The 14047-nt window shown below is 40.2% G+C and overlaps 1 protein-coding gene across 1 annotated transcript in view; it reads right to left on the minus strand.

The window, feature by feature from the left end:
* The window catches only part of TENM3 (teneurin transmembrane protein 3), a 494169-nt gene that overhangs the window by 262495 nt on the left and 217627 nt on the right, over positions 1 to 14047 (minus strand).

Consider the following 14047-nt stretch of genomic DNA (forward strand, 5'->3'; position numbering starts at 1 on the left):
GTGCCTGTATGCTTACAGCGCAGTATTGGGGTGGGAGTTACCCGATTTTCCAGGTGTTGTGTGTCTCAGTTCCCCTGGCTAGGAAAACGGATCCCCTTCCCCCTTGCGCTTCCAGGTGAGGCGATGCCTCGCCCTGCTTCAGCTCTCGCTGGTCAGGCTGCAGCAGCTGACCAGCACCGATTGTCCGGCACTCCCTAGTGAGATGACCCCAGTACCTCAGTTGAAAATGCAGAAATCACCGGTCTTCTGTGTCGCTCGCGCTGGGAGTTGGAGACTGGAGCTGTTCCTATTCGGCCATCTTGCTCCGCCCCAGGCTCGAGATAATATCTTATTCATTAATTCATTCTTCAGATATTTACTGAGCACCCACTGTGTTCCAGACGCTGGGGATATAGCAGTGAAGACACTAAGGTCCCTGTCCTCACATCTGCCATACTCTGCACTCAGCTTCTCCAGCAGTCTGACATCTCCACGTGGGTGTCTGGAAGACAGCTCAAACTTAACATGGCCAAAACAAACTTCTCGATTTTCCCCCAAATTCAACCTCACCCACACTGAATCTTCTCCATCTCAGTAAATCCTATACAAAATTATATTCCCAGAACCTAGAACAGTGAGTGCATGACACACAGAATGTGTTAAAATAGCTATTTGCTGAATGAAGGAATGAAGTTAATAGTTGTGCGTAGAGGAGAAATTTTAATGCTGTAGGAAAATTTAACATCGTCTGAATGATCCTTACAGTTTGCTGATGATAACAAACCTGTTTACACATCCAGTATCTTCCTTCCATATCTGAATAGCACTTGAGCACGCACAATTCTCTATAATTAAAAAAAAATTAAGATATTCCCTGAACATACAGATACCATGTTATTCCTCTCATCCCTATTCATAACCGGACTTCTTGGAGGAGTTCCCTATTCCCACCATCTCTATCTCCTTGCTCACTCTTCATCCATTCCACTCTGGTTTCCACTTCCATCCCTTCAGAGACGTCACTGCTAGCTCATCAGCGTTCTCCACGTAAATGAATCAAACACAGCATTTTTATTTTTCGTCTTTCTTGATGTTTGATGGTTTTCTACACCACTGATTAGCTCCCTCTTCAAATGGTCTGTTCTCTTGCCTGCAGGGACTGTGCACTCTTCAACTCTCAGCAGTTCCTCCATGCCCTTCTGCTTGGATCTTCTCAGTCTATTTTGTAGGCTTTTGTCCCTTTACTAAGCCACTAAAATACAGAATCACTCAGGGCTCTCTTCCCACTCTGCGTTTTTTCTTAAGCAATCTCATCTATACCTACAGCGTCAGTTATCATCTACATAATGATCACTTTATAAAACTGATATCCATAGCTTTGACATTTTCCTTGAGGTACTCAGCCATAGATCTAACGGCTTGATATCTCCACTTGAATGCTGCAAAATGTCTCAACCTCAGCATGTTCACAACAGAACTAAGGATCTTTCCTCAGCCCCCAAACTTTGTTCTATTTTAGCATACCCCCTTTCAGAAAATGGTACCACCAACCATCCTTTCCTGCAAATCATAAATGTAGCTGTCATCTTGGAAACCTCCTTTTCCTCTGCTTTTACATCCATACTATATTAGTATTTTCTAAATATCTTCCAACACCCACCTACTTGTCTTCAACTCCACTACCACCTCCCTGCAGTCTCCAATTTGCTCTATATTGTAACCAAGGTAATAATGCAAAAGCAATCTGGTCACATCCTTCTACCCCCAGCACTGTTTACTGCTTTCTAGCCGAAGATCCAAGTCCTTAAACAAAGCTCACCTTTGCATTATGCTGCTTTGCTCTGTGTTCCAGCAACAATCATCTTTCTCCAATTCCTCAAATATGTCATCCTCCCACCTGCTACTTCTGCATATGCTCTACCCTTTACCTGTATTTCCTTCTTTCTCTCCTTCCTCCGTCCCCAGGTATGTCCCCCTCACCCTTCAAATCTCTGCTGAAGTACTAGTTCCTTGAGTGACCTGAGTGGTGACTTGACATCTATTTGTGTGATCATTTTATTAATATGCCTTGTTAACTTACAAACTCCCTTTTCTGAATTTGCCTACTATTATATTCTCAGCATTCAGCCAAATGCCTTGTGCCTCTGGGCACTCCACAAATAACTGTTAATAACACTGTTCCTTCAGACTTTTCCTGGGTACACCTTTGGTAAACAGAAGAGATGTGCGGATGCCTGAATACTTGCCTGAAATGTGAACTTAAAAAACCCTATCTAAAAGCTTATATAAACTAATTTCTATATGTAAGCATTCAATTGCCAAGCACTATGAGCATTTTTACTCCTGTTCAAAAGGAACAGCCAAAAGCAAATGGCAGGTGCTTTAAAGGCCTCGCTTAATAAAAATATAGTTAAATCACTGGGAAGATTACAAACAATGCACTTCCCAAAATAGCAGTCGGTGAGCAGCAAGATGAATCCATCATCTTCCATGGACATATAAATATACTTCAGTTTGCATTTGTGCACATTCACAGGACACCGTAGGGGGTACCTGGAAATGCAACACGCTGCAGCATGCAACAAAACACACAGAGACACGAACGTATCCACAGAAACCTGAGAGAAAATTCACATTAAGTCACTACTCACAGCTAAATAATTAAACACATGTGGAAAATGTAGAATTACTAGAGGCCATGAGATTATGCAGACGGTATCACAGAAAAGTTCTGAACAAGGGCAGAAGACATTTTCATGGTGAGAAGGAAGGAGAGCATTCTTCGTGCAAGTGGAAAGCGTTTGCAAGTGCAGAGGCCAAGAAATAGGAGAAAGCAAAGTGCCTGCTCCAGGAATGGTAAATAAATAGTTTACTTGACGGAAGCTGAGAATTTGGTTTAGGGAGTAATGGAGCATGAAACAGAAAGATAAAGTAGCTGGTGCAAACAATTGGTAAAAGACCTCGAAGTACGTAATTAGAAGATTGAACTAGACGAGAGAGATCTTATATAGAAGAGAAAGAGACGGCAATGATATTTATAAAGGAAGAGTTTAGATCCTGCAATTACAGATTGTGGTTCATGATGAAATGACTGCAGGAGCTAGCCTTTTTCAAAACTGAGTCAAGAAACCACCAACGACACTGATTTATGTAAGAGTTCCACAGAATGATGAGAGAATGCAAAAAGGATGAAACAGGAGAAAGATGAGAAACCAGACAAGATATTCTAGAGCAGAGCAATGGCAGATATTATCAGAGCTCCTCACACTTCATCCACACTGCACTTCCTTGAAATGCCTACTTTTCCCTAACTGAAACACACAGTTAACTGTATTTATGTCTTTCATTCTTCTGGACACTCCTTCAAAGTACCTCGCATATCAGTATCTTGCCAACTGTCAGGCTTTTAGTGAATAATCATTGAATGCATAAAAAGCAAACAAGTAAGGGGGAAAAAAAGAACCCCAGACACACATTAAAAAACTATTCAAAACATTCCATCTGACAAACACATGAAATATCTAATAGTTACATGAGTTACACTTCAGCTTTCTGATACCAGGAGAGGCAACAGATGAAATTTTCATGGATTTGGGGTAAGAAGGAGTGACTTCACAGAAATGTTCACCATGAGCTAGCAGAAACAGGCTCCATGCTGAGGAATGAAGCCTAAACCAATATAAAATATTTATATGTGCCCAGGGTTCCGCCAAGCCATCAAAGCAGGAAACATAGGAGGCTGGCCTGAAGATGAGCAGCAGTCACTTCTGCTTCTTTCTTTTCAGCAAGTCAGTGCTTTTTTGTCTTGGCAGAAGGAAAGAAAAAAGGTGTGTACTTTTTGTGGCGGCCAGGATGTGATCCTCTGACCCACTTGTGAGCTCCCATCAGCCACTAAGAAACCTCTCAAGATTTCTAACTGGAATTGCACTGAAGCTAAAAAGCATGGCAGGCCTTACTGGCAGCTATTCTGCTCCGGTGCCCAGTAGAGGCAATAGTTGTGACATTCCTATTCAACGGCCTTCGGTCCGACGGCTAGAACAAGGCCACACTGATAGAAGAAAGACTTGAGAAGCTATTTGCAGGTGAATTTTATAACAATGGCTTACAGATCTCAATGGATTTTCTCTGGACAGTGCCAGTTGACACTGGTTGCCCCAACATAATTACAAGTTACAAACTTGATTTACAAAGAAGAAAGGCTTGCTGTAAACAGAAAATAAAAATACTACTACTAACAGCAGAAACAACAATCTAGTTAATCTGTGCAAATCTAAAGTAAATAAAAATACACCACATTTGTTCATAGCATTTACCTCAATTCCCATTTGCAGTTTCTACATATTGGACAGAATTCTTCATTGTTGTAAGGCCAACACATATAAAATATTAAAATAGATAACCTAAATATGAAATATAAATGTGTCATAATAACAAATATTTGGATAGAGGTTATTGTGTGCCAGTAATTGTTCTAAACATTTCACATATATTAACATATCTTTATTCATTTAATTCTCACACTAATTCTGAGGGTAGGTATTATTATTATTCACATATAATAATGTAATAATGGTTATCATAATTCATTATGGATTAAATGCCATTACAATAAAAATTCTGTTGTTGTTTTTGAGACAGGGTCTTGCTGTGTCACCCAGGATGGAGTACAGTGGCACGATCATAGCTCACTTCAGCCTCGAACTCCTGGGCTCAAGTAACCCATCTACCTCAGCCTCTGGAGTAGCTAGGACGGCAGGTGCATGCCACCACAACTGGCTAATTTTTTAATTTTCATTTTTGTAGAGATGGGGCTGTCACTATGTTGCCCAGGATGGTCTTGAACTCCTGGGCTCAAGTGATCCTTCCACCTCATCCTCCCAAATCACTGGGATGACAGGCATGAGCCACCACTTGCAGACACAATAAAAATATTTTATGAAAAAAAGACTCCCTCTCTGCCCAAATCCTGGCCTAGGAAGTATTCTACCTTGCCTCAGAGTCTATGAGAAGAATACAATAATCACAACAGTTCATTTTTTCAATAGAAATACCAACAAGAATTTCAGAACAAGCATGAAAATTAACCGAAATATGTATATGAGGGTCAGAGTTTGAAAATAAGTAAGTAGTCTCACTGAGAATTTATTTTCTATAGGAAAGATGAACGCATTTCTATCTGAAACTCTACAGGATTGCCTGAGGCAGATCTAACCATCTAAGGAAAACGCACAGTTTGGTTGTTGTTTTCTTCCTGTAATCCATGCTACCTTTCCACCTGTATGTATTAAAAGGCTAAATCTCTGCACTGGGCTAATTTGAGGAGGAGGGTGCAAGTCCATACCACAGCAATCCTGACTCTTAACACACCCAAAAAAGTCTGTTATAAAACAAAAATCATCCACCAAATTTCAGCTTGCTTGGACAAGGTGCTACATAGTATATGAGGAAAAAAGATCCATTTTATGATCTGGCACATCTCTAAGAATATAGCACTGTGAAATCAGTGACGGTCCTCATTTTCAATTAATCCAGTTATAACTAGAAAACATAATCTGATCTCACTTTCCAAATCCGGGTTTTTAACAGCTTACTCACTGTATCATCCTGGGCATGTTGTTCAATATCTCTGCACGTTTGGATTTTGGAATTCCATAGAAGTGCATTCTATCTCTAGCACTTATCTTCTCTGAATCCTTAGGCAATTCACTTAATATTTCAAAGAAGCAGGCTCTTATATATAAAATCAGAGAAATAATACTATCCCCCATATGGATTCTGGGGAAGAATATCTAAAATAATGAACTCCAGTGACCATGTGTTTACTGTCTCCACTGTGTACACACATTACTCTCCTTTTTCTAATTAGGTTACAAAAAACTCAGCAAATTTAAACCACGGCATATCCTTAACCTGATGTCTCTCTACTTATCCAGCCTTGCTTTCTGCTTTGCACATGAAATAAACAACAAGAGACTATTATAGCACTAGCCCTCTGCCCTTCATCTTTTTTCTCAACTTTGTATCTTTATATTGTCCTCTTGGGTACAAATAGCCAGATGACTCCTATTTATCCCATAAGATTGAGCTCAGCCTCGTCTCCTGGAGGTAAATAACCCTGACTCCTTCCAATCTGGGCTGTTTATCCCTCTGACATGCTGCAGTAGCTGGGCATGTTCCTCTGAATGCATGGTTATAGCTGCAATGGTATTGTACTACGATGTCATCTTAATCATCTCCTCAGACAGACTTCAATTTCTTTGATGTTTTGTATTCTTAGAGTACACAGCACATAGCTCTTTGAAGTAAGCATCTACTGAATCAATCAGCAAGCCAGTCATATATTAGTTTTGTATCACTGAAAGCACTTAATGTTACACATTCAGTGACAACTCAGTAAACACTAAGTAGCTCATGGATTATCAGACTATACTGTATCAATGAAAAGACAACCTTTTTCTTTTTTTTTGAGATGGAATCTTGCTCTGTCACCCAGGCTGGGGTGCAGTGGAGCGATCTCGGCTCACTTTAAGCTCCGCCTCCCATGTTCAAGCAATTCTCTGCCTCACTCTCCCAAGTAGATGGGTTTACAGATGCCCGCCACCATGCCCAGCTAATTTTTCTATTTTTAGTAGAGACGGTGTTTCACCATCTTGGCCAGGCTGGTCTCGAATTCCTGACCCCATGATCCACCTGCCTTTGCCTCCCAAAGTGAAAGACAACCTTTTATATTGCAAAAACTAGTACTTCAGGAGTCAAATATTCTTTCCAAGAGAGTAACAACAATTTTCCCAGGTGACCTGGAAAAATATTTGACTAGAGGTTTTTTTTTTTTTGAGATAGGGTCTTCCTCTATTGCCCAGGCATGAGTGCAGTGGTGTGATCACGGCTCACTGCAGCCTTGACCTCCTGGGCTCAAGTGATCCTCCCACATTAGTTGGGACTACAGGCATGCACCACCATGCCTGGTTGATTTTTAAATTTTTTGTAGAGACAGGGGTCTCAATATTGCTCTGGCTAGTCTTGAACTCCTGGGCTAAAGCAATCCTCCCACCTCAGCCTCTCAAAGTGCTTGGGACTACAGGCATGAGCCGCCGTGCGCAGCAGGAGATGTAATTTTAAGAATAGATTGCAGGCCCCTATTCATAAGAAAGTAAGGCGTACTCCTGAATAATTAAAAGCTGTATTAGAATTAGCAATAAAAACACATCCACAGGAGGACTGATAATGTATACATTAAAAGGCAGGATTTCTGCCCACATGAAAGTTTACCTGCTACAATGCCATGAGGCACAACTCTCTTTAGTGCTCAAGCACTTAGGGAGGCAGATTAATATGACTCCTTAGTACTCAGATCATAATCAGGGAATCACCTGTACCCTTGGGAAATAATGCCCTTCCTGCGCACTGTGAAAGCTGCATTTATTATCCACATTGGATTGATTTTGCATATTATATAGTGAGTACCGAAATTTAAATCCCGTTAGAAGGCATAGGAGTGAACTCAGCATACTTTTCATTGAGCTTATAAGGTCTATTAAAAATAAATAACTGTATCCAATATTTCATTTTTTAAAGAAAATGACAATTATAGGAAGGGAAACATTTAATATAACGAGACTGATCTAATAGTAAGGAGGTAGTCAAGGGCTCAGCCTGTTGGTGCATTATTAACTCTTTCTGGTCACTTGGGTAACATTTTGAGTACTGTACTAAAAGAGGTAATTTACTAAATGGTACCCTAATGGCCAGAAAGAGTTAATGTGGTAATCAAAAATGAGCAATTTACTTCTCATCAACTAATCAAGCTTGGTAAAATTTTTTATTAAAATGCCTCTGATACTGTTCAACCGAAATTTTAATTGAAAAACTGAAGGCCATTTAGTGAAAATACAGAAGAGTGGATATTACAATCCATTAATCCAAGAAAAGTAATGGCATGTCTAATCCAAGAAAGACAATAATAAAACAACTCTTGTTGCAATTATTAACATCAATGCCACTACTATTTCTGAGTGGCCACCATGTGTCAGTCACTATTCTAGGTACTATATGCATATATCACTGAATCTTCAAAATGGTAGGTTTTATTACCAGAAATGGAGGTACAGAGAGAGTATGTAGCTGAACCACGACTAGAGAAGCCACATTTGTCAAATTTCACAGTCTATGATTATTTTATTATATGCTAGACTGCCTCCCAATACATACAGACAAAAATTTTAGCTTACTAGCTATCCAAATGATTTAGAATATGTTAGAAACAGTTTATTAAACAAATGCCCATTCCAGAGAAATTCTGAGGTAGTCACAGTGCCAAGTACGCTTGTATTTTCCTTGGGCTTTGGCCTGTTTACAAAAAAAAGAGTTAACATAGCAGTCCTGAGACGGCTTTAAGAGGCCTGCTTGCAAGGCTGGCCGTGGCTGGTGTCTGGGAACCCAGATTTCAGGAAGGTTCCCACCATTCTCAGACTAATGAGAGCAGCTCACCATGTTTAAACTGTTTATGCACACAGTGTAGTTTCTGCTGAATCTGCTTTCCTTCTGCGAGCCTGGGATTTTGGTACATGCCAGGTGGAGGGTGCCTCCGTGACCAGCCCCAGTAAAACCCTGCACGGAGTCTCTAACCAGCTTCCCTGCAGAACACATTTCACACATGTGTTCTCACTGCCATAGGAATTGACTGTCCTGTGGCAGACAGACACAGGAGAGGTCCTGGAAGCTTGTGCCTGGTTTCCTGTGGACTTCACCCCACGTGTCTTTTCCTTTTGCTGACTTTGCTCTAGTCCCTCTCACTCTAGTAAATCTTACTTGTGAATATGACTAACATATTGAGCCCTGTGAGTCCTCCTAGCAAATCGTCTAGCTTGGGGTGGTCTTGGGGACCCCTTTTACTTTATGGTCACTGTGAATACTGGAAGTGACAAAAGGCTTTTAGAATGTCCACAGCCAAGATTTGTAGCACATCCAGAGCAAGGGTTACGGCTTTGGGATTTGTAACTTCTAGCATTTTAAATTCACTTCACAGCCTATTTTATGTCCCCATTATTATCTTTTTATTTGCTTTAGGACCTAATTTTTTCACAGCTACAAATTAATTTCAGTTATTTATAACAAAACAATGTTAGCATTTCTTATCAAATGTCTTGGAGGTATTTAACAAAAGTGAATACTCCTCTTTGACACACTTTCCTTTCCTGATTTCCATGACAGCACAGGCTCTTTGATTTCTTCTCACCAGCCTCCTTCACTGGTCCATTCTCCTCTAACCACTCCCAGAGCTTGGTTTCGAGACCACCCTTTTCTCCTCCATCTACACTCTCTCCAGAGGGGCCTCACTGACTGTGCTTTAAAAAAGTCTCCTTTGAGACTCACATCCACCTGCCCATTTGACAACTCTTTTGGATTTAAACTTGCTATGTCCAAATCAACAAAAACGATTTGATTTACACCAGCCCAGTCCCCGTTATCAACTGTCCTCCCACAGTCTTCCCCATCTCAGTAAATGGCACCAACCTCCACTGGGAGTGTAAGCCGAACATCTAGGATTCACTTCGAGCTCTTTCCTTTTTCTCAACCTCCACGGGGAATTCATAAGCCAGTCCTGCTAATTCTACCTCCAAAACAGATCCATTTCTCTGCAACTACACTCCAGGCCAGCAGTTCTCAACTGGGAGCAATTTTGTCCCCCAGGGGACATTAGAAAATGTCTGGAGACATTTTTGGTTGCCATGACTAGGAGGGTGCTACCAACATCTAGTAGGTAGAGGTGAGAGATGGTGCTACACATCCTAAAACGCACAGCACGGCCCCACAATAAACACCTGTGGGCTCGAAATGTTGCTCGTACTAAGATAAGGAACTCTGCTCGAGATCAAGCAACACAGAGTGCTGCAGCACTTCATCGCTTCTAGCTTTAATGTGTCAGTTCCCCTTCAGTTTCACATATCCTTCTGAACTACTTTCAATGTGTCCTGGAACGGGGCAATGTAAGTAAAATAGATATTTTACAAACAGGGAAAGGCAAAGTTCAACTAAAATCTGCAGTGTTTCTAAACACAATACTTTGGAGAGGCAGCCTGTTGAAAATGTGTGCATGCATAAAATTTAGAGATAATTCCAATGACAAAAAGAAAATACGAGCCCGTGAGTTTCAATGCCTAATATTTTTTTCCTCATGTTCCAAAAAAATTTACAAAAAAGTCACTGACTATGAGATGAATATGTTTGTGAACAAGTTGTGGTTGAGATGTCAGCCACCTCTATAATTTAATTTTAAAACAGAAACAAATTCTCACTGACCAGTCTGAAATTCCCAGTTATTTCAAAAAGTAATTTTCCTTTACTACTTGATATCAAGATACCTCGCTTACATATATACTCAAACCAGCTAACCACATAAAAACCTACTGGCAAGGATAGAGCAAAGGTTTAAAACAATATTGGTCTCTCCTCACTAGAGCCCAGTTTAAATCATTTGGCACCTGTACACAAGTCTACTTACTGTATTTATCACACTGTATGGTAATTGTTGACTTACTTTTCTCTGCAACTACACTGTAAGCCATGACTTTGGTGTCAGTGGCTAACTGGGGTTTATATACAGAACACCTTAGCCTGTAAGTTGGTATTGAACGAATATTTGTTAAAAGCATATGTCAAGGAATAAATGAACAAATGAATGAATGAATTAATAGATGGAGAGGAAAAGAGAGTGCTCCCTGATAATTATAGGGAGAAGGTCATGGTATGCCTTTAGTACTATCTAGGCCCCTGAACCCAATGGGGTGGAGTGGAAAAAAATTATGCTACTGTAGAAGAAAGGAAAAAGAGTGAAATGGAAGCTAAAAACTCATCCTGGATTCACAACCCTAGATAAACATTAAAAGTTAGTGGGTATAGCAGAGAGAAGAGGCCTGTCTTTCCAGATGATTATCTCTATTATGCCCTGGAACTACTAAGTGATAAGAAAGTTAATGCTGAATGAAAAATCGATGTTGAACACATTTTATACTTGAAACTCCACCATAATTTATCGATAAGACACAAAGTAAGCCACAGAGATAATCTTTTCAGACTAAGCGATAAATTTTGGTTCATCTTAGGGTTCCTCTTTAGAGCACCAGTGGTCCTAATGTTCACCGCCCTCCCTCCCAACTCCTTTCAAGTTCAATTATGGCACTAGCCCAGTAAATAAGACGTTCTTCCTTTCTCTATGAAAATACTGAAAACTTGCATCTGCCTGGAAATCTCTTCAAAATGACAGGAATAGAAATTGACAAGTTCATAAGCCACAGTGAGTTTCAGTCGCAAGCATAGAAATCACAAAAATGTGTTACTGCAGCTAAACGTTGACACAGGTAAGCAGAGAACGATCATGCGTCAAGTACTTAAGGTACAGCGTAAATACGAACACTGAACTTCTATAATCAAAGTACAATCTTTTAAATCAAGCGTGTCCAAGCCGTGGCCTCTGGGCCGCAGCCCACATACAACCCAGGACAGCTTTGAACATGGCCCAACACCAATTCATAAACTTTCTTAAAACATTATGAGATCTTTTGCTTTTTTTTTAAAGCTTATCAGCTACTATTGTTAGTGTATTTTATGTGCGGCTCAAGGCAATTCTTCTTCCAATGTGGCTCAGGGAAGCCAAAAGATGAGACAACCCTGCAATTTAAATGATCCAAATTTACCATCCTGAGTGATTCACAGTAATACAAAATTGGTTTGTTTAATGCATAATTTACCTTAATAAACTGTTGTAATAAAAGCAGCATTTTTGCATGAATAAATGAGACTCCTGTTTGCCCTCAGATTTTGGTTTAAGGTCTTTGCTGATAAAAAAGAATCACTCTTCCCCTAAAACACATACACAGATCAGAGAAATAGCCTATTTTTTCTTCAGAATTCTGTAATTTCATTGAATGTTTTATGATACAGTATTTGTATATCTTCCTCTACTAAATTGATTCTAGAAGCAGGCACTGGAGAAACCCTTGGGCCACACAGAATGTGATTTTAAGTAGTGATTAAAACTTTTTACAGCCTGGCCAACACTGTGAAACCCCGTCTCTACTAAAAATACAAAAATTAGCTGGATCATGGTGGCGCACATCTGTAATCCCAGCTACTTGAGGGGGGTGAGGCAGGGCTGTTGCCTGAACCCAGGAGGAGGAGGTCGCCGTGAGCCAACATCACAACACTGCACTCTGGCCTGGGCGACACAGCGAGACTCTGTCTCAGAAAAAACCAAACATTTAAAATCTTGCTAAGTTTTCAAGATTCATTTTCAACATAAGAATGCAAGAATATTAGGGTTTGAAAGGATTTTAAAAAATCTTTGGCCTAGGCCAGGCACAGTGGTTCACACCTGTAATCCCAGCACTTTGGGAGGCTAAGGCCGACGGATCACGAGGTCAAGAGATCGAGACCATCCTGGCCAACATAGTGAAACCCTGTCTCTACTAAAAATACAAAAATTAGCCAGGCGTGGCGGCATGCGCCTGTAGTCCCAGCTACTCAGGAGGCTGAGGCAGGCGACTTGCTTGAACCTGGGAGGCGGAAGCTGCAGTGCGCTGAGATTGTGCCACTGCACTCCAGCCTGGCGACAGAGCGAGACTCCATCTCAAAAAAAAAAAAAAAAAATCTTTGGCCTAACTCCTTATATACACAGGTGAGAAAATGAATGTTTAGGGAGGTTAAGTGACCTATCCAAATGCACACAATCGCTGTATTCCTTCTCTCTGTGAGATCATGAATTGTAACATCATCAATCATCCGTTTAATCACATCTTACACAGAGTAAAATGCCACCTTAGTGTATATATACATGTACAATGGGGTTTGTTTTGTTTTTTTTTTAAACCAACAGGTAATACTTCCCCTTAACCTACATAATTAAATATCCTGTTTTTGGTTTGTTTTAGTAACACAATCACAAGCCTTTCCTTCATTTAAAGTTTAACGATCCTTCTGAATGACCTGATCATCTGTAATTAGGTATAGCACCATGGTGACAACCATGTCATAATTTATTTCTCTTACCTGGCAGCAAGCAAGTTTCTTTTTGGAAATACATCCCAATTTCAGAAAGTTAAAAAACAAAAGTATGTTTCAAAATTGGAGGAAATAAGGTAGGCAATAAATAGCAAATGCATGTTAAGAACTTGTTGCCTAACTTTTTATTTGACTATATTGATTGTTAACTACTTTTGACTTCTTTAATTGAAGTATTTGCTTTCAAGTCTAATACTTTAGACAACTCACTATATCTCTAAAGAAAAACAATATAATTATCCACATTTCATTTGTCAGATGTATTATACATACCAGCAGATTTCCATATTAGGAGCTCAGAAAAAAAATTAAAGAACTCAGAAAGGAGGGAAAGGGCTAACTAGTTTCAAGAAGGTAAAAGAGAGACAAGTAACCAATAATATCATATACAGTAGTGAACACAGCCTCAAGACTATCATCACACAGATTCAGGACTATCATCACACAGTTCAACAAGCCAGCACAAGAACGGTAGCTACCTGTCTATGTTAAGGAATAAAAGATGTGCTACCATGCTAAATCCATTAGGAGGTAAAATAAGAGAAATGAGCAGCTATTGAGGCTTCCCAGTAAATTAGTGTAATTCATTCATTCAGTCAGTCATTCAGCAAATGTGTTCTCTGAGAGGTGAACAAAACACAATTACAGCTCGACTTTCATGGAGTTTACATTCTAATGAGGGTTGCAGACACTAAACAAAGTAATCTTCTTCCTTCCCACTATTTTCTTTTTCTATTTCATTTCCTTTGAGTGCATGTTTATACCTGACAACGATGTCAGGTATAGAGTCCCACTAAGTCACGTGTTTGATTTGGCAAAAGGAAAGTGAAACAAGAAGGGGAATGTCACACGGTTAGACTAAAGGTGCAGCGCCACTGAGGGTACTACCAATCACAACAGGACAGTGAGAGCGACGGAGCACTTGAGGGGAATGTCACACGGTTAGACTAAAGGTGCAGCGCCACTGAGGGTACTACCAATCACAACAGGACAGTGAGAGCGACGGAGAGCA

The sequence above is a fragment of the Rhinopithecus bieti genome, unplaced genomic scaffold (genome assembly GCF_001698545.2).
Source record: "Rhinopithecus bieti isolate Rb0 unplaced genomic scaffold, ASM169854v2 scaffold_38004, whole genome shotgun sequence".
In the NCBI taxonomy this organism is placed as follows: domain Eukaryota; kingdom Metazoa; phylum Chordata; class Mammalia; order Primates; family Cercopithecidae; genus Rhinopithecus; species Rhinopithecus bieti.